Source organism: Nicotiana tomentosiformis, chromosome 5 (genome assembly GCF_000390325.3).
Source record: "Nicotiana tomentosiformis chromosome 5, ASM39032v3, whole genome shotgun sequence".
Lineage (NCBI taxonomy): Eukaryota > Viridiplantae > Streptophyta > Magnoliopsida > Solanales > Solanaceae > Nicotiana > Nicotiana tomentosiformis.
The window spans coordinates 124,026,885-124,048,582 of NC_090816.1; the positions used below are offsets into that span (position 1 = coordinate 124,026,885).

Here is a 21,698-nt window from a genome sequence, read left to right on the forward strand (position 1 = left end):
TGAGGTATGGCTATCAGTTAAAGATTAGGGCATCCGACGTGCCTAAGACAGCTTTTCGAACTTAGTATGGGCATTAAAAGTTCCTAGTGATATCATTTGGGTTGACAAATGCCCCAACAACATTTATGGATTTGATGAACCGGGTGTTCAAGCCCTATTTGGATTCTTTTATGATTGTATCCATTGATGATATCTTGATGCACTCCCGCAGTCGAGAGGAGCATGAGCAGCATCTTCGGATTGTACTTCAGACTTTAAGGTATAGCCAGTTATAAGCCAAGTTTTCAAAGTGTGAGTTTTGGTTAGATTCAGTCGCCTTTTTGGGACACGTTGTATCGACATAAGGTATAAAGGTGGATCATAAGAAGATTGAGGCAGTTCAGAACTATCCTAGACCTACTTCAGCTACAAAGATTCGGAGTTTCCATGGTTTGGCGGGTTATTATCACCAGTTCGTGGAGGGGTTTTCATCTGTAGCATCCCCATTGACCAGATTGACCCAGAAGGGTGCCCATTCATATGGTTGGATGAGTATGAGTTGAGCTTTCAGAAGCTCAAAACTGCTTTGACTACGACATTAGTGTTGGTGTTGCCCACCGATTCAGGATCTTACACCGATCTAGGATCTTACATCGATTTAGGATCTTACACTATGTATTGTGATGCATCTCGTATTGGTCTCGCTGCAGTATTGATGCAGGATGGCAGGGTGATTGCATATGAGCCATGGTAGTTGCAGGTTCATGAGAAGAATTACCATGTTTATGATTTGGAGTTGGCATCCATTGTTCATGCACTGAAGATTTGGAGGCACTATATTTACAGTGTGTCGTGCGAAGTATTCATGGATCATCGGAGCCTACAGTATTTATTCAAACAAAAGGATCTCAATTTGTGGCAGATGAGGCGGTTGGAGCTGTTGAAACACTATGGTATCACCATTTGTATTATCTCGGGAAGGCTAATGTGGTGGGTAATGCCTTGAGTATAAAGGTTGTGAGAATGGGTAGCCTTGCGTATATTCCAGTTGGTGAGAGGCCACTTGCATCAGATGTTCAGGCTTTGGCCAATCAGTTTGTGCGATGTTTCAGATCCCAGTCGTGTTCTAGATTACACAGTCGCTAGGTCTTCCTTGTAAGAGCCCATTAGAGAGCGGTAGTGATAACCCTCATTTGCTTGTCCTTAAGGACATAGTGCGACACGGTGGTGCCAAGCAGGTTGCTGTTGGAGATGGTGGGGTTTTGAGGATGCATGGCTGTATTTGTGGGCCCAATATAGATGGACTTCGTGAGTTGATTCTTTAGGAGGCCCACAGTTCCCGGTATTCTATTCACCCGGGCGCCGCCAAGAGGTATCAAGACTTGTGGAAAAATTATTGGTGGAGAAGGATGAAGAAGGATATAGTTTCATATGTGGCTCACTGTCTAAATTGTCTGCAAGTTAAGTACGAGCATCTGAGACCTGGTGGTTTGCTTCAGAAGTTAGAGATTCGTGAGTGGAAGTGGGAGCTTATCACTATGGATTTTGTTGTTGGAGTCCCACGAACTCAGAGGAAGTTCGATGCGGTATGGGTCATTGTAGACAGGTTGACCAAGTCAGTACATTTCATGCCAGTGGCAGTTACCCATTCTTCAAAGTGCTTAGCAGAGATCTACATCCGTGAGATCGACCGTCTTCACAATGTGCCCGTGTTTATCATTTCTGATCGAGGCACACAGTTCACCTCGCACTTCTGGATAGAAGTACAACGTGAGTTGGGCATGCAGGTTGAGTTGAGCACAACATTTCATCCCTAGACTGACGGACAGTCCGAGTGTACTATATAGATATTGAAGGATATGCTTCGCGCTTGTGTTATGGATTTCTGGGGTTCTTGGGACCAGTTCTTGCCACTTGCGGAGTTTTCCAACAACAACATCTACCAGTCAAGAATTCAAATGGCTCCCTATGAGGCATTATACTGGAGGCGGTGCCATTCTCCAGTTGGATGGTTTGAGCCGGGGAGGCTCGGTTGTTGGGTACAGGATGCCTTGGACAAGGTCATGATTATTCAGGATCGCCTTCGCACAACTTAGTCTAGGCAGAAGAGCTATGCTGACCGTAGAGTTCGTGATGTTGCATTCATGGTTGGAGAGAGGGTATTACTCAGGTTTTCACCCATGAAGGGTGTGATGAGGTTCGGAAAGAAGGGCAAGTTGAACCCTAGGTATATCGGGCCCTTTGAGATTCTTGAGAGAGTGGGTGAGGTGGCCTACCAGCTCGCATTGCCACCTAGTTTATCTGTAATATATATAGTTTTCCATGTGTCCATGCTCCGGAAGTATCACAGTGATCCGTCCCACGTGTTAGATTTTAGCTCAATCCAATTGGACAAGGATTTGACTCATGAGGAGGAACCGATGGCTATTCTAGCCCGGAAGGTCCGAAAGTTGAGGTCTAAGAGTTATCATTCAGTTCGAGTCCAGTGGAGAGGTCAGCCAATCAAGGCAGCCACCTGGGAGTCCGAGTCGTACATGCGGAGAATATATATCCACACCTTTACACCAGTCCGGGTACTTTACTATGCCCGTTTGAGGATGAACGGTTATTTTAGAGGTGGAGAATGTGATGAGCCGATAAGCCATTTATAGTTTTAACCCTAAATTCCATGTTTCAAAACCCCGAGTAGCTCCATTTAGCCTTCCTTGATTTACGTGCGCAGTCTTTTCCGGAAGTTTGTTTTGTGAAAACATTGATTAAAATATGAAATTGTTCTTTAAAATTCATTTGAGTTGACTTCGGTTAGCGTTTTGAATAAATAGACCCAAATTCGTGTTTTAACGGTCCCGGTGGGTCTGTATCGTGATTTGGGACTTGGGTGTATGTGCGGAATCGAATTCGGAAGTCCCAAGCTTGATTTATCACAATTCGTTAAAAATTAGAAGTTTAAAGGTTTAAGAAATTTTAAGTTTGACCGAAGTTTGACTTTGTTGCTAACGGGTCTGGATTTTGGTTCCGAAGCTTGGTATAAGTTCATTACTGTATTTATGACTTGTCTTCAAAATTTGGTGCCAAACAGAGTTGATTTGACGTGATTCAGACGTTTGGTTGGGAAATTAAAAGTTCTTAAGTTTTTTTAAAAATTTCATTTGTTTTGGTGTCTGATTCATAGTTCTAGGAGTTATTTTTATGTTTTGATCACGCGAGCTAGTTCGTATGATGTTTTTGGACTTGTGTGCATGTTTGGTTTAGAGCCCCGAGAGCTCGGATGAGTTTCAGATAGGTTTCAGAGTGGTTTAGACTTAAGAGAAATAGATGATGAACTGTGTTCTGGTGCTGCACTGCAGACTTCGCAAATGCGAGGTCTAGCTCGCAAATATGAGCCTCGCATTTGCGAGCATGGGCTGAGGACTGGTTTGTCGCATTTGCGAGATTTAGGTCGCAATTGCGATAGTCTCAAGTTCGCATTTGCGAACAAATTGTTTGCATTTGCAATGGCAGCAGATGTGTGAATTCTTCGCATTTGCGAAGTCTTTTTAGCATTTGCGTGGTTCGAAATTTTGAACCCCAGGTCGCAATTGTGACATATGCACCTGGTCAAAAGCGGAGATAGACGTGATTTTAGCTCATTCTTTTAAATTTTAAACCCTAAACACCTTAGAGGCGATTTTTTAAATAGTTTTTCTTCCTCAATTCATTGGTAAGTGACCTTAATCTACTTTATTTCAGTTACCCATTACATTTCGTAAGCTTTTATCATTAAACCTAGGATTTTCATGGTGGAAATTGAGGATTTGGGTAGAATTAGGGATTTTTGTAAAATTAGAATTTAGACCTCGAATTGAGGTCGGATTTTGAAATAAATTACATAACCGGGCTCGTGGTGAATGGGTAATCGGGATTTAGTTCGAATTTCGGGTTTTGACCAAGTAAGCCCGGGGTTGACTTTTGTTTACTTTTTCAATAATGATCTAGATTGAACCTCTTTCATTCGTGGGTAGTTCCTAAGGCTTATTTTGAATAGTTTGGTTAATAATTTTTTAGATTTGGTTGGTTTGGACTCTTGTTCGAAAGTCAAGGCCGTGGGTGAACCTTGAGTCGATTGCGGAGCGAGGTAAGTATCGTGGTTAACCTTGACTTGAGAGATTATGACTTGTTTGCCTATTTGCTAAATGTCTAATATGTGGATACAACGTATATATATGAGGTGACGAGTACTTATGCGTTGTTGTTTGGTTAAAACATGCGGGTAGAACTTGTTTCCTTGTGATTTATTGCCACTTTAAATATGACATCCATGCTTAGATTAGATTTTTACTTATTTGATCATTCCTTCCGTATTTATGGATTAACTATGATGGTTGAGTATTTTTGAAGTTGAGGTTTGGCATGTTGGAATCATTATTGACGTAAACTTTATTCTTGTATTATCTATCTCCCGAATATTTAGATTCATTACTACATGGTAAGGGAGAGTGTTAAAGCATGAAGGGCGATATCGTACCATTTTATTGTTTCATTTATCGATTAATACACAGTGAGGAAGAGAGGTAAATCACGAAGGGTGATGCCGTGCCATCTATATCAATTATTCATTGCTACATAGGCAAATCGAGTGTAAAAGCACAAAGGGTGATGTCGTGCCATTTCATTCTACTTATGTCATTATTTCATGGTAAGGTTGAGAGTAAAAACACGATAGGTGATGCCATGCCATCTTTATTCCATATCTTTATCCGTCTTTATTGGTTGATGATTTATTTGACTCTCTGGTGTTGTCATTCCTGTTGCAGTTATTGTACCTTGATCCCCTTTCAAATATCCTCTCCCAACCGTACATATTAAATCTCTATTTTGTTGTTTTTTGGTGCATATATCTATGTTTGTAGAGGTTTAATTACGTGATTGTCCTCTCATAGCATCGTCACTACCTCGTCGAGGTTAGGCTCGACACTTACGGAGTACATTGGGTCGGTTGTACTCATACTACACTCTGCACTTCTTGTGCATATTTTGGTACTAGTCCCAACTATATGTGGGGTGCACTAGCTCAGATTATCACATTCGGAGACTTGAGGTCGATCTGCTGACGTCCACAGACCTTGAAGTCCCCTTCGCCTTTCCTCTTTTACTGTTCATTTCATTCGAAACAGTTATATTTATTTCAGACTCTATTTGTAGAATTTCTAGTAGCTCGTGCACTTGTGATACCAGATCCGAGGTTGTACTTAGATATTTTGCTTGTTATACCTTTTCACACTTTATTTCAGTTTAGTTGGTTTTAATTACTTGAATTGTTTAAAAATGGCTTAAGATTTACTCTAACGTTGACTTGCCTTGCGAGTGGAATGTGAGGTGCCATCACGGTCCCGAAGGTGAAATTTCCGGATCGTGACACTCACACATCAAGACATAGTGAATTGTTAAAAAAATGCAGGATATTAGCTCTGTTATAACAAAGAGCCAAACATAGATGGAGAGGTTAATTAGGAAAGAGAGAATTAATAATATACAGATGCAGAGTATTAGAGACCCATGTATTACACATGTTGTGTGGCTAGCTTTGACTCTTGTTCGTATCATTTAGTGCAATGTTCGAGAAGGGATTGTTTCAGAGTAAGAATATAAGTGTTGATAACGTGTTATAAAATAATAAAAATATAGAGTTAAACAAGAGAATTGGAAAAGGATCTTAAAAGAGATCATATTATTTCTTCTTCTTCGTCGGGTGTTACATGTAGGTCAGAAGAGAATCTAATTACAGAAAAAGGAAAACTCCCATAACAAAATTCAAAAAAAAAACTTATTCTTATATAACACGATTTCTCCATAAATCTTGTAATGGCAGAACATCTATAATGCAAGTTGATTCATAACACTTAATGTAACAATGGTTTCTTACAAGGATCTTAAAAAGGTCCTAGTTAGGAAGTGCACTGCACAACCGCAAAAGCAGCTCCCTAACAACTTAATTATACAACATGATACAAATAAAACGTAGTAAATAAATCTACTTTCTCAACAAATCAAAGAAGAACGAAGTTTGGGAAGATGAGCAAGAATTGGCAGCTCAAATTTCGATGGAGTTCACTAGTAGGGCATTAATGTGAGGTTTCAAGACTTTCTCCGGATGAGTGTATCCATCTAGATTGTGTATATAAGTAACCTCAACAATACGGGCAAGATTGAGAAGTCCTTCATTAAGTTCCTTCCATGCCGCCTCAACCATATCTTGAAATTTAGCCATTGCCTCTTTAGTTGATATGCCATAATCTCTCATGCAACACTCAACTCCTGTTGCAATTTGTCCCCTACTTTTCTCAACCTGAAAAGACAAATAGTTTAGGGATTAGCTTTTACATTGCCTAAAGCTTTCGTCGCAAAACTTTGTTTGTCCAAATTTCATATAATGATAATATTTCGTGAGATACAACTCATACCTAGTATGTGGCTGTGTCATCAATAACTCGGCATATAATCACACTAGCTTCAAGAATTTTAGGATTCTTTGACAACCACTCAAAATCCTGCTTCATAGCAGACTTCATCCCCAAGTACGATGTTGTCGCGAGGAAGTAATATGTAGTAGTTGCTAGTGCATTGCTTAGGTATTCAGAAACTAGTGGCATATATCCTTCAAAAAACCATGTCGACTCGACATAATAATTCCTTACTGCCTCTTTCATCTGTGAACACCAAACATATGTATTTAAGTGTTAGAAAATTTTGATTTGATTCTTTCGAGTTTATGGAAACTAAAAGACATACTCAAGGTAAAACAAAGTGAGAAATGAATTAAGCAAAAAAAGTATTTCGATAGTTGAGACATACTCTTTCTTTTGCATGGTAGACAATATGATATATTCCAGCACTAGATACTTCCGTTTCATAATCCTCGTAAAGATCTAGAATAACTTTATAACTGATTTGCATGTAATCAGGAAGCCGATCAATTTCGTTGATATCCCATCTGCAGGATGACAAAATTAAGGTGAACTCATGCATTTTGAAAGAGCACAACTATAATGAGTAGAAGTTCGTCTTAATCTTTTCACAACGACATTCACTATCGAGGAATATTTGAATAAGTGAATTGATGAAGTTCATACCTCTGTATGGCATCTGTGTATGTCTCAAGTTCTTTAACTGTATCGTAAGCATCAAAGGTGTCATAGACAATCGAAATCATTGATATTGTCTTAACGAGCATGACACGGGCTTGATAGTATGAGGATCAAAATAAACTCCTAATGCCCATAAGTAACATTCAACTACTTGATCTCTAGCATATGGAAGTGTTGTTACGAAATCCAAATCTTTCCACCACCTGCAGCATAACAAATTAACATTAGTACTTGAGATATGATCAATCAAAAAGGATTCATGGTTTTTATATATCGCACCCTGATACTTCAGCAAGTTCTTGTTTGTGTAACATCTAGAGCAAGTTGAAATCCAATTTGGCAAATCGAGGTAACACATTATTTTTCGATTAGATTGATGAGATGAAGAATTCTCGACTCTAGGAATGCCCATTGCTCAAGGGCATGTGTCACTTGCTCCCTAAGTGGAGAAAGCAAGTGCGTCTTCTAAGATATCGTCATCATGAGTCCTTACATGTGAAGCTTCATACAAGTTTAATAATCCTAAGACATCACTAGCAAGAGACTCCTTGAATTTGCGATTTTCATCTTGGAATTTGCTGAAAATTTCTGGTATTTCAAGAAAGAAAACTCAAGATGAATTAGCCTTCTTCCAATAAATGGATAATAATTTTAACAACTTCATGATGAACTTACCAGGAGAGATGTTGAAACCGTGTTGCCTGAGCAATCGAAATTGAAGTGCAGAGGTGCACAAATCATTGCAGTTTGAGTTTTGGTTGTAAATCTGATCCAAAATCTCATCAATTTCTTTCTCAAAGTGGTAGGATATACCAAGGCGTTCAATAATGTCAATCAAATTCAATGTATCGGCCAATTTCCTTCCGGTTGCTAACAGCATACTCCTCGTTTGTTCCTTCAATGCTTCAATCTCTTGAGCATATATATACTTTTCCGCAACCTATATGTAATGTACATTAAACTGAAATTAGCAAAATTAATGTTGTTCAACATAAATAAATTACCTGATTATTAATGGAGAACAAACTATAAATATAAATAAAGAATACTAGTATTAGTTAAATTACCTGATTATCAATGGAGAATGAAAGGAACTGATCACCCCAGAGACTAGGGGAGAAGTCGGCGACGGGGCGAACAATCTCTTCTTCATAGTTTGCAACTGCTGCTGAGGCCATTGCTAATTAAAGATGAGTGTATTTTTACTTGTTCTTTTAAGTTTTAAGGAAGAAAGAAAGGAACTCTACTTAAATGGAACAGAAGGGACAAGTATATATAGTGGTGAGAGACTAGTTAATGTAATTGATCAAAAGCACCTAATCATTTAATTTCCCAGTTGCCTTACTAGACTTTACACTAGCTAGCAGCCTTTTGATTCATTGTCTGGCGTCTGGGGTCTATTGATTCATTGTTGGCGTCAGAAAAGATCTATCTTGGTAACTGAGTTAAGGTTCTGTTTGAGTATGCTCTGTGGTTGCAGCTTAGTCTGATCTTCCACACCAGAAAGGAAATAATCTTGATTTGTGTCGTCAGCTACTAAATAATATTTGTGTCAAAATGGGAGACAGTAAACAAGAAGAATCTACATCAAGTGTCAATAATACGTCATCGTTGGCATCTTCGCTTATGACAAGAATTGTGTCAAATGCGAAATTTGCGGTAGAAATTTTTGACGGGTCAGGACATTTTGGGATGTGGCAAGGCGAGGTTCTAGATGTTCTTTTTCAACAAGGGCTAGATCTTGCCATTGAAGAAAAGAAGCCAGATGTTATTGGAGAAGAAGATTGGAAAATTATCAATCGTGTTGCTTGCGGTACCATTCGATCCTACCTTGCTAGAGAGCAGAAATATCCATACACAAAGGAAACTTCTGCAAGTAAATTATGGAAAGCACTGGAGGATAAATTTTTGAAGAAAAACAGTCAAAATAAATTGTACATGAAGAAGAGACTGTTTCGCTTCACCTATGTTTCTGGTACCACAATGAATGAACATATCACCAGTTTCAATAAGTTGGTCATAGATTTGCAAAATATGGATGCAACTTTTGATAATGGTGACTTGGCCTTGATGTTGTTAGGGTCACTTCCTAATGAGTACGAGCACCTTGAAACTACTCTACTCCATGAAAATGACAAAATTTCTCTCAGAGAAGTTTGTTCGGCTTTGTACAGCTATGAACAAAGAAAGGGAGAAAAACAGAAGGGCGGAGAAGGAGAAGCACTAATTGTGAGGGGTCGTTCTCAAAATCAAACGAGGACTAAGAAAGGAAGATCCAAGTCGAGATCTAGACCCAACAAAGATGAATGTGCCTTTTGTCGAGAAAGGGGGCACTAGAAGAAAGATTGTCCGAAGTTGAAGAATAAGGCCAAACATAACAATGGAAAGGCCATTATGGATTCAAATGTAGCTGATTGTGATGATACAGACTTCTCATTAGTTACAACAGAGTTATCAACATCATCAGACATATGGTTGATGGACTCAGCTTGTAGCTATCATATGGGTCCCAACAAGGACTGGTTCGTGAATTTTCAAGAAGGAGAATATGGAGTCATCCACACAGCGGATAACAGTCATCTTACCTCATATGGCATTTGTTCAATAAGATTAAGGAGCCATGATGGAATGATCAGAACATTAACAGATGTTCGATATGTACCGGGTTTGAAGAAGAATCTCATCTCTGTGGGAGCCCTAGAATCAAAAGGGTTCAAAATATTGCAGAACATGGAGTGATGAGAATATGCTCTGGTGCACTAGTGGTAATGAAGGCCAATCGGAAGAACAATAACATGTACCGCTATCGTGGTAGTACAGTTATTGGGAAAGCAACAGTGACATCCAGTGATGACAAAGAGGCAGAAGCAACCAGGCTATGGCACATGCGCTTGGGACATGCTGGAGGGAAATCCTTCAAAGCTCTATCTAATCAAGGATTGTTAAAAGGTGTAAAGACTTGCAACTTGGAGTTTTGCGAGCATTGTGTCAAAGGGAAACAGACAAGGGTTAAATTTGGTACAGCGATCCATAATACTAAAGGCATTTTGGATTATGTACACTCTGTTGTTTGGGGTTCTTCCAAAACATCTTCATTGTGTGGGAAGCACTATTTTGTAACCTTTATTGATGATATTTCCCGAAGAGTGTGGGTGTATATAATGAAGAGGAAAAATAAAGTGTTGGGAATTTTTCTCAAATGGAAGACGATGGTGGAGAATCAAACAGGCAGGAGGACCAAGTTTATTCGCACAGAGAATGGAGGTGAATACAAAAATGATCATTTCAATAAGGTCTGTGAAAATGATGGCATCGTCCGACACTTCACTGTCAGACATACACCACAATACAATGGAGTGGCAGAACGTATGAACCGAACTTTACTGGAAGGTACGGTGTATGTTGTCCAATGCTGGCTTGGGCAAAGAATTTTGGGCTGAGGCAATTACATATGCATGCCACCTCATTAATCGTCTACCATCTGCTGCTATTGATGGCAAGACACCATTTGAATAATGGTATGGAAAACCTGCTGTAGATTATGACTCTTTGCACGTGTTTGGCTCAATTGCATACTATCATGTGAAAGAGTCAAAATTGGATTCGAGAGCAAATAAGGCTATATTTATGGGGATTACTTCTGGAGTCAAAGGATACCTCTTATGGTGTCCAGAGACAAGGAATATTATATTCAGCAGAGATGTTACCTTTGATGAATCTGCCATAACAGATAAGGTGACAGTTGAAGATGTCAAACAAACCGGTGGTGCATCAAAGCAGGTGGAGTTTGAGGGAAATTTTATTTTTCCTACACAAGAAGCAGAGGAGGAAACTCATGAAGATTACCCTCTGGAAAAAGAGCCAGTAGAGAGGGAGATTCCAACTCAGGAACCTCGACAAAAACTTGAATCAATAGCAACCAGCAGGCCAAAAAGGACAATAACGAAACCTGTTCGTCTCATAGAGATGGTTGCTTGTGCAACCTCAATTGTAGCTGATGGTGTTCCTACCAATTATAAAGACGCAATCCAAAGTTCAGAAGAAGATAAGTGGAGGATTGCCATGAATGAAGAAATGCAGTCCCTTCATCAGAATCATACATGGAAATTGGCCAATTTCCCGAAGGGAAAGAAAACAATTGGGTGCAAATGGGTATTTGCAAATAAAGAATGATTTCCTAACCAAGAAGATGTTCGCTACAAAGAAAGATTGGTGGCCAAAGAATATGCTCAAAAGGAGGGAATTGATTACAATGAAGTATTTTCTCAAGTTGTAAAACATTCCTCTATTAGAATTATGTTGGCTTTGGTACCATAGTTGGATTTGGAACTAGTTCAGATGGATGTAAAAACTACGTTTTTACATGGAAACTTGGAGGAGAAAATCTACATGAATCAGCCAGAAGGATTCAAAGTTGCTGGAAAAGAAAATATGGTATGCAAACTTGAAAAATCGTTATACGGATTGAAACAATCTTCTAGACAATGGTACAAGCGATTTGACAAGTTTATGTTGCGGCAAGGGTACAAGAGAAGCAAATACGATCATTGTGTGTATTTGCACAAACTTAATGATGGTTCCTTTGTATATCTTCTCCTATATGTTGATGATATGTTGATAACTTCCAAGAATTCGGAAGAAATTGATAAGTTAAAGATTCAACTGAAGGAGGAGTTCGAGATGAAGGATCTGGGTGAGGCAAAGAAAATTCTTGGCATGGAGATAATAAGAGATAGACGTTCAAAGAAACTCTGTTTATCTCAGAAAGAATATTTGAAGAGAGTACTACAGCGTTTTGGCATAGATAAGAAGACTAAGCCAATTAGTACGCCACTTGCTCCCCATTTTAAGCTAAGTACTACTATGTCGCCAAAGGATGAAACTGAACATGAGTATATGTCAAGGGTACCATACGCAAATGTTGTTGGTAGCTTGATGTATGCAATGGTTTGTACGAGACCTGACATTTCACAAGCCGTTAGAGTTATTAGCAGATATATGCATAATCTAGGAAAGGAGCATTGGCAAGCTGTGAAATGGATTCTACGGTATATTCATAGTACTGTAGATGTTGGGTTAGTTTTTGAGCAGGAAGGCAATCGGTCTGTAGTTGGATATTGTGACTCAGATTTTGCGGGTGATCTGGACAAACGAAGGTCAACTACTGGTTATGTGTTTACTTTTGCAAAGGCACCAGTTAGTTGGAAGTCTACTTTGCAGTCAACAGTTGCTTTGTCTACAACAGAGGCAGAGTACATGGCTATTACAGAGGCTGTGAAGGAGGCAATTTGGCTTCAGGGGTTGCTAACGGAGCTTGGTATTGAACAAAAAAATATTACATTTTTTTGTGATAGTTAAAGTGCTATTCAATTAGCGAAGAACCAAGTTTATCATGCAAGGACGAAGCACATTGATGTTCGGTATCATTTCGTACGAGAAATCATAGAAGAAGGTGGAGCCACGGTGAAGAAAATTCATGCTACGGAGAACCCTGCTGATATGCTGACAAAAGTGGTGACTGCGGTCAAGTTTCAACATTGTTTGGATTTGATCAACATTGTTGAACACTAAAGATTGAAGATGAAGACACAACCAAAATTTATTATTGAAAGAAGTTATTGAGAGAAAATTGAAGATGTGAAATTTTGCCAAGGTGGAGATTTGTTGAAATTGTCAAAAATCCCACATCGGTGGATGACAATTTTGAATGGGAATTTCACCCTATAAAAGGAGGCCTAATGTTTAGGATTTAAACACACCTCTCATTTGCCTTTTTATCTTCTTAAGGCATTTTTATATTCTCTCTTTAGTATTATTTCACTTGTAATTTTGTAGTGGAATAAAATATTGATTGTGTCCGAGGAAGTAGGCATAATTGGCCGAACCTCGTAAATTCTGGTGTTCTTTTATTGTTGTCTTATTGTCTTGTCTATTATTTAGTAGTTGTCATAATTTTTAGTATAGTAGTTGTGACTCATTCACACTATATATATTTGGCTTCCGCAACACAAAATACATCGTCCAGGAAGAACAAAGAAGACATTAGCTTTGCATGTAAGAAGAAAAGATAATTAGTAAGTACCAGATTGTCAATGGAGAAAGAAAGGAAACGGTCGCCCCAAAGAATAGGAGAGAAGTCGGCGCTGGGGCGAACAATCTCTTCTTCTTCAATCTTCACAAGATTATTGCCAACTGCAGCTGAAGCCATTGCTAATTAATTTATACTTTTAGTAGTTGTTGCCACAAAAGACTAAGAGAATTTTTGGTACTTTAGAATAAAGAAACTACTCAAATGGATATATGAAAGAGTAATGAGTGAGACGATGACTCAAATGAATAAGTATTTATAATGGTCTGCTACAACCATCTTGTTTTCCTTCTCTCTTTTACTTTAATTACTAGTCAAATTGCCCGTGCTTCGCGCGGTTATAAGAGAAGATAATAAATTTTAAATATCAACTTATAGTAAATTTGATCCAAATATAAGAGATAAAAAAATTATGCACATGAGTAAAAATTAAGTATATTTACTCTGCTAAGCAAGCTTTCTGTTCGCTTTTCTTTTTCGAATATTATTGTGTTTTGTCCCTCTAAATGGAAAGGCAGACGCTCAACAACCGGCTTTCTATAATGTATGTCAAATTTAAAGATCCTCCAGCAAGCTTCTGTAGCTGATATGTATCTGCAGTCTACAATATTTTTTTATCTCATCAATTTCTGTACCAGTATTGGTAGATTCTATAGTTGTAGTTGCTCTATCAGACCCTTTATGGACATATTTGAACAGGTACTTCACAGACCTTGTGTAATTGCATAATTCGACATTTATATGTGCATCATATTTGACAAGCAAATCCCTATTGTAAGGGACAGCATATCTATTGTCTAAGTTGGCACTATTTTTCTTGACTTGAGTACCTGCGTTCCTTCTCCTATAAATAGGAAATCCATCTGAATCAAAAGTTGTTCGATCATTTAATTTCTTCGGAAAATGCTTCGTGCACTTTCCTTGCCTCATACATGGGCAATGTGGATTCAGTACTCCGCAAGGTCCATGCATCATAAAGTTCTTAACAACATTATAACCATCAGGATCAACTTCCAAATCAGGTATTTCTGCTGCTATTACTCTGTCAATGTGATCTGTGGAGGGGCTTTTTTAATGTGGGATGCAGAAAGAGCAATATATGCTCATGAGGTAAGCCTCTTTTCTGAAACTCAATTGTATATAAACCTGAAAATGAATAGAATAAGGTTATGGTTAGGATGCAGATACAAAAGATATGCAGTACACATTCTTTTGCCAACATATGCAGAAGCTATACTATGTAATTATTCTCTGTTTTTCGGTAGTAAAGGTTTTCCTGGATTAAGATTGAGATTTAATCTGACATGAAAAAAAGGATTTGGTAAAATCAATAAAAACTGTTGTCTATGTGCATTTGTGCTAAAAAAAAAGTAATCTCAACAAACGTATGATACGTCAATGATTCTTATCTGGACATTGGCAGGACGTTTAGTGACTCATGACAATTACTCCATTGCCAATCCTGGTGAATGGTGGGCTTATGGCTAAGGTTTAATAATCTATTTTCTTTTGGTATTAAGTCCTATAGTTATGTATTAGTGATGAAATTATTTTTCAAGCTTGGATCTGTATCTAGGCTTGCTATTCAGACTGGGATAGTTGGTATCATTGTGTGCTCGCCAACTCGATTATGTACCTGCGAAAATCATCGCTCCTGAAGAGCTATGTAACTTTTTCTAACTTAGTAGTTATTCTTTTGGTTCTTTTGCTTGGACATGCCACCTATGTATTTCTTCTAAAGTTATCAAATATAAGTCTAATAGAACTTCTATACATGCATATAAATACATTTCATAATAGAATTTTGTAAAATCGTCTGATTCAATTTTGTGAAAATAGCATCAAGTAGCATCGTTAACAATTCAAAATATTTTTCTTGCTTAGTTTTTCAAGATCCTTTACTATCCCACATATATGTATGCTGCATTATATTGTTACCAAAATTCAGATGAGCACATTGATGTGAATGCCATGTATATTGAGATTATGCACGACTAAGTTGTTGGATTATGAGGAACTTCTTTAATATCGTAGCTTCTGTAGCTGATATGTATCTGCAGTCTACGATATATCAACCTGGCTGTCATCGCTCTCCTGTCCAATTAAACGGAGCATTTCATTTATTTCTGGCCACTTTGGGTTGCAAGTGAAAGTAAGGAACAAATCTGGATATCCAGCCCACCTACAAATTGCCATTGCATCTTGATAGTTTTGTACCCTATATCGAGGTCCCCCAGTGTGTGAATAAGGCAAGATAATGGTTTTCCCTATCATTGAACAATCAGAATCACCTCGAACAATAGCATCCATCAATCCAGAAAATAGATCAGTCCTGAGTTTTTTTATTTTTCCGGATATAACGAAATCTTTCATCTTCAATTGCCATGTGACCATCCACGATGTACTGCTGCAATAGTCTACCAGCTTGTAGAAGAGTGTGCGCTTTGTTAAGTCTTTGTTATATCCTGAAGCAGTAGAGCTGTCTCATTGTCAACTTTTCTCTCACGAAAGTTTTGTTGATTACATTTGTCAAAAGAATTCCAAGCTTATATCCATCTTCACCATATGGTTGTATTAATGGGTAAGTTATAAACATGAAACTTGGGTGTAAATCTGTGATTCTTTGAAGTTCGTTTTTCCGATGTTCTACTATAACATCTCACTAGAAATTTTCATCAGTAAGATCACCAATTATTATTCCTGCAACTTCAGAAGTTGTCGGTATATTGTATTATCGGCCATCTCTTGTCCTATCAGATGGGAGTCGTAGACGAAAAATAGATTCATGATGTTGTTTATATCTATCCCTTGCCATTCGAAATGTTTTTGCCAAAATATTATGCTCGTCCAACATTTCAGATAAGCCCTGAACAATTTTAGGATCAACTTCATGGAGCAGACTATTCATTGTGTTATGTATCTCATTTTCAGTATCATATATATAAAGCTGGGAAAACTGTGGTTTTTTTCCCACTTTCCGGCAACAAAGAGCCAATGTGACGATAATTTTGACCACTCATCGTGAAAACGTATGGGCCCTTTGAACGATTGACGCTTCTGCCAACTCGACCTCCCATAGATGTAAATGCGAACATCGAGTTATAAACTCTGATATTTTTTCGAAAACTAATACCAAGTTGTCCAGAATCTATGCTCAAAAGATATTTGAGATAGGGCAGGGGTTGGCTCATTAACGGTAGTCTTACACGGCCTTCCATACAACAAAATGAGAATTTAGGTCGTGTTGTCTGTTTAGTTTTTTTTGTCCGTTCTTCATACCATAAAATGGCACCACAATATTGGCAGATGTTTGTAGGAGAGCCAAAATTCCAAGTTGTTGTATTATGACCTGCCAAATACAAATTTGAAAATCAATATGAACTGTCTTTCAAGTCTAATGTTATTGACATCTCTTGCAGATACATTAGGTGTTTGTGAGCTGTCTTGGAAGTCATTTAAGATTTGGATGTCAGTAGAAAGTGCAGAGAACCTCTAATGTTAAAGACCTCCATGTTATTTAGTATTAGATTGAAACAGGTTCGAAATGAGTGAAATGGATATTGAGGATTCATATTGCCACGCCAGCAAGCTTTTTCACGTTTCAAGAACAAAATTTTTATCGCAAAGAACACTGGACATTCAAACTGAAGTCCGTTGATTGCATTTTCTGCTAAGTTGAGCAACATGCTACATTTGTTCCTTTTGAAGTAGGATTTGGTTTATTCAAGCAGAAATTCTATAGAATTGGTTTCCCCTTTGCGTTTCCATATCAGGAGACTTACTGTTTTCTAAAGTATTTTAGTATGCAACCTTTGAACATGTTATGCATAGATAATAATGTGTCTTTTTTCTTCTATTTTATCAGGATTTTGACAACAATATGATCAGTGACGTTGCTCTATTTTGAGAGTGATTTGGGATGGATACAATGTCATTTTCTCTTGAAAGGATCTTTCAGTTTTTAGCTGAAGTTTATAATTGATGATATAGTGCTCAAATTGCGTCTTGAAATTGAGTAAATGGTGGAGTGGTCAGTGATTGCTCAATCCCCCACTCGGTTAATAATGAACTCATATAGAGAGCAAGATAAATAAGTGATTCTCCAAAAACTGGTGCCTATTAGTTTTCAAGGCTTCTCTTGGCTTGTTTATTAATTGCTTGTCTTTTCTAATATTCTAGACTGATATGCATCATTTATTTCTGTTGCAAAAATTATTAGTCCCTTCATTCCCCTATTTATAGTCTCCCGTCACTTCCCGTATAACATGAATGGTTGTTTTGACAGGCAACAGTAACACACAATTTATCAGCCCTTTGATTGGTGAAAAAACTGAAACGATATAAGGCTTATAAGTTTTGAGGTAATATTGCTTTTTATTCAAAATTTATTTCCCATTCTATGATTTTTTTTACAATCATTCAAGCAATGTATGGTCCAGTTATTGCAAAATGCTGATATTTGATTCCTTGAAGCTAATATCTTTTCTTTCGCAGATGGAGGTTGATTAGAATGATGTGATGCCTGAAGTTTCAGCTAAAACCACATCTAGAATTTGACAAGGGGGATTACTGGCCAAAATTGCTTAAATTTCTACCATAAGAGTCGATGGGAAATACCTGTATGATTAAAACGAAGGTGCTCTAACTGATCTAAGTTATTTCTGTTTTTTCTTTCTGTTGTTTGTTGATTCTTTCCCTTTGTGAAATATTGTTGAGCAGTGTGTAGAGTCTATTGTCACTATGAAGCCGAGGAAGCATTTTCATATCAGGATGAGACAAAAAAAGGTAATATGTTGCAACTACAGAAATTATTATTCATTGTAAGAAAAGAAAAGACACAGTATAGGCTGAAATTAATAATTTTATCTAGGAAGTTCATAGCAAAATGTAATTTTAACAAACTAGAAACCTTTTTACCATTAGTGTCACGACCCAAACTAATCCTATCGTGGAACTAGGCAAGCCGACTCATTTCCAAAACAAACCGATATTTTCATTTCAAAGATAATTTCAAGGCTATTTAACATAAAAACCTTCGTAAGGGAGTTCAAATCAAAATAAAAGTGCGGAAAAGAAAAGCCCGACATCGGGGTGTCACTAGTCATGAGCATCTACTACAATTTATCTGACAATATCGAGACTAATACAGTCTTGAAAATAGCTAAATACAACTAAAGGAAGATAAGAGGGAGAAGAGCAGGGCTGCAATCGCCAGCAAGCTACCTTGCTTTCCCCGAGAAAATCTACAACCGAAATAGTCAACAATCGCTACTGTGTCCAGATACGCATGGATCTGCACACAAGGTGTATGGAGTAACGTGAGTACACCAACCCAGTAAGTAACAATAGTAAATAAAGACTTAGAAGTAGTGACGAGCAATAATGCAAGTAAAGTTCATATCACAAAAATTCAGTAAAATACAGTATGCTTTTAAAACCAGAGTTTGAATCAAATCAACTTTTTTAAATCCAGTTCCAGTAAATTCATTTAAAGACATCATTCAACAGTTTTCAAACAAAGGCTCAATGCAAAGGTGAGCAAAATAATGAAATCATAATCAGCCCCTCGGGTAACATCACTCATATACAACCCCTTAGGCAAACCTCACAATCACTCGTATACAACCCCTCAGGCAGACCTCACCATCACTCATGCCTCCCACTCACTCAGCATTCGGCACTCGACACTCGCACTCAGTAGGTACCTGCGCTCGCTAGGGGTGTGTACAGACTCCGGAGGTGCTCCTTCAGCCCAAGCGCTATATCAAGCCAATCATGGCATAAATCAATGAGGTCATCGGCCTATATCAATCATGTTGCGGCATGCAATCCGATCCCATAAATATCCTCACAAATCAAGCCCTCGGCCTCACTCAGTCATAAACCTCTCCAGCCTCTCGGGCTCTCAGAAAACAAAGTATTCAGCCCAAACAACATTTATATGATACATCAAAATATGTAATAGAGACTGAGTTATGCTGTAAATATGTATAAACATGACCGAGTATAAATTTTCAATAAAAAACAATGAGAAGATAGCAAGAAAAGACTTCTAAGGGTCCAAACAACACTTGCATAAGGCCTAAACATGGCATCCAGCCTGATTTACAGAAATTCTTTTGAAAACACATAAGAATCATATAGTTTCAACAAAATATTTAACTTTATAGTTGATACGGGATGGACCAAGTCACTATCCCCAACGGTGTACGCCCACACGCCTGTCACCTAGCATGTGCTCCACCTCCAAATAGTAAAATGATACAAAATTTTGGGGTTTCATACCCTCAGGACCAGATTTACAATCGTTACTTACCTCAATCCGAGCAAATCTCTACTCCGCAATGCTCTTGACCCTCAATTCAGCCTCCAAGTGTCCTAAATCTAGCCACAAGCAATACAATACGATCAATATAGGCTAAAGGAATCAATTCCACAAGAAAAATACCAAATTATAGCCAAAATTCGAAATCGGCTCAAACCTAGCCCCCGGGCCCAAGTCTCGAAATTCGACAAAAGTCACAAAACTAGAAAGCTCATTCACTCACGATTCCATACATACAAAATTTATCAAAATTCGACATCATTTGGTCCCTCAAATCCTTAAATTATACTCTCCAAAATCACAAGCCCTAACCCCTTATTTCACTTCAAAATTCCTACTAATTAGGTGAGAAATCAACGGAAAAATACCATAGCTAATGATAATAGAGCTCAAGCAACTTACCTCAGTGAATAACCTTGAATCCCCTTCAAATATCCCCTCAAAAGCTCCAAAGTCCGAGTTAAAAATGGTGGGAATGAGCAAAATTCACAAAGTCCTGAATTTATACATTCTGCCCAGCGAAGCAGCACCCGCGGTCTCTTTTTTTTCACTTCTGCGACACCACACCTGCGGAATTTCCATTGCAGGTGCGGAACTCACTTAAGATCCCAGGTTTCGCATCTGCGGCCAACATTTCGTGCCTGCGCTTGCGCACCTACGCATAACTCTCCGCATCTGCGAAGGAAGTCATTTTCCTCCCTTCCGCATTTGCGCCCTAGGTCTTGCACCCGCGGGCTTGCAGATGCGATAGCCTTCTCGCACCTTCGGTTCCAGTCCACCTTATCCTTGCCCGCACCTGCGACTTCTCCAAGCGCTTCTGCGCCCTCGCACATGCGGCTTCCCCTCCGCAGGTGCGGAAATACCAGTAGCAGCAGCTTCAGCTGCATTTTTCCAACTCCAAACAATCTGTTAACCATACGTAATCACCTCGAGACCCTCGGGACTTCAACCAACCATCCAAAAAGTTATATATCAACATACAAACTTAGTCAAACCTTCGAAACACTCAAAACGACATCAAAACACCAAATTATACTCGGATTCAAGCCTAAGAACTTCTAAACTTCTGAATTCCACCAACGATGCCGAAACTTGCTAAACCACGTCTGAATGACCTCGAATGTTACACACAATTCAAAAATAACACCACGAACCTATTTCAACTTCCGGAATTCCATTCCGACCCCTATATCAAAATTTTCACTACCGACCAAAATCGCCAAATTTTCAACTTTCGCCAATTCAAACCTAATTCTACTACGGACCTCCAAATCACATTGCGGATGCGCTCCTAAGTCCAAAATCACCTAACGGAGCTAACGGAATCATCAAAAATCAAATCTGAGGTCGCTTACATATAAGTCAACGTCCGGTAGACTTTTCCAACTTAAGCTTCTACCTTAGAGACTAAGTGCCTAAATCCACTCCGAAACTACTTCGGACCCGAACCAACTAACCCGATATATCATAATATAGCTGAAGAATACGAAAAGAAGCAGAAATGGGGGAAACGGGGCTATAACTCTCGGAACGACCGACTGCATCGTTACAATTAGCATACGTAGATATGTCAGCCGGATGTGCGTAGTCTTTTGAAATACGAGTGAATCTTACTTGAAAATTGTATTACAGCTCGTAGCTCAATTGGTGAAAGGGATGTAGGGCTGACATTCTCCATTGACTAGACAATCACCTTGAATGTGGTATGTCAGCAAAGTGTAAGTGAAGAAAAATACTTCTCTTTGCGTGGAATTTGACAGTACTACTTCTCTTAGGAAATATTGTGCAAGATTTTCAGTAGGTACATTTTGCCTTATCCCTGTAGAAAAACTGCTTGAAGAGCTTTTCCACATAATCTTGTTCTTTTTTAAGTAGTAATAGATCTATTGATTTTCACTGATCCAAAAGAAAAGTAAAAATATATCATGATTTTCAAATTCCTTGTTACCTCTGTTTTTTGATAGTTAACACTAATGCAATTTATCAGCCATTGGCAGTTTAGTTGAAAGGATGAGCAGGGAAGTCAGATTGTCTAAAATAATATCTCCTATACTTCTTCTACTTCATTGTTTGGAGATAATTGGTCCAAATGATGCGTTTCGAATCTTGAGTCTTATGTGTCTGGTGGAACACGAAAGTTGCAAAAAAACAATATAAATTTTTAAATATTGTCACGGCCCAA

At 38.3% G+C, this 21,698-nt stretch overlaps 1 long non-coding RNA gene and 1 pseudogene across 1 annotated transcript; one reads left to right on the forward strand and one right to left on the reverse strand.

Moving 5' to 3' along the window:
- Positions 1-5,884: 5,884 nt before the first annotated feature.
- LOC104116298 (5-epi-aristolochene synthase 3-like) lies at positions 5,885-8,350 on the reverse strand (annotated as a pseudogene).
- An 8,967-nt stretch (positions 8,351-17,317) lies between these two features.
- Positions 17,318-17,962, forward strand: LOC108944489 (uncharacterized). Its single transcript, XR_011408172.1, has 3 exons — positions 17,318-17,552; positions 17,701-17,810; positions 17,911-17,962. It is a non-coding gene; the product is annotated as an uncharacterized lncRNA (long non-coding RNA).
- The last annotated feature ends 3,736 nt before the right edge of the window (positions 17,963-21,698 follow it).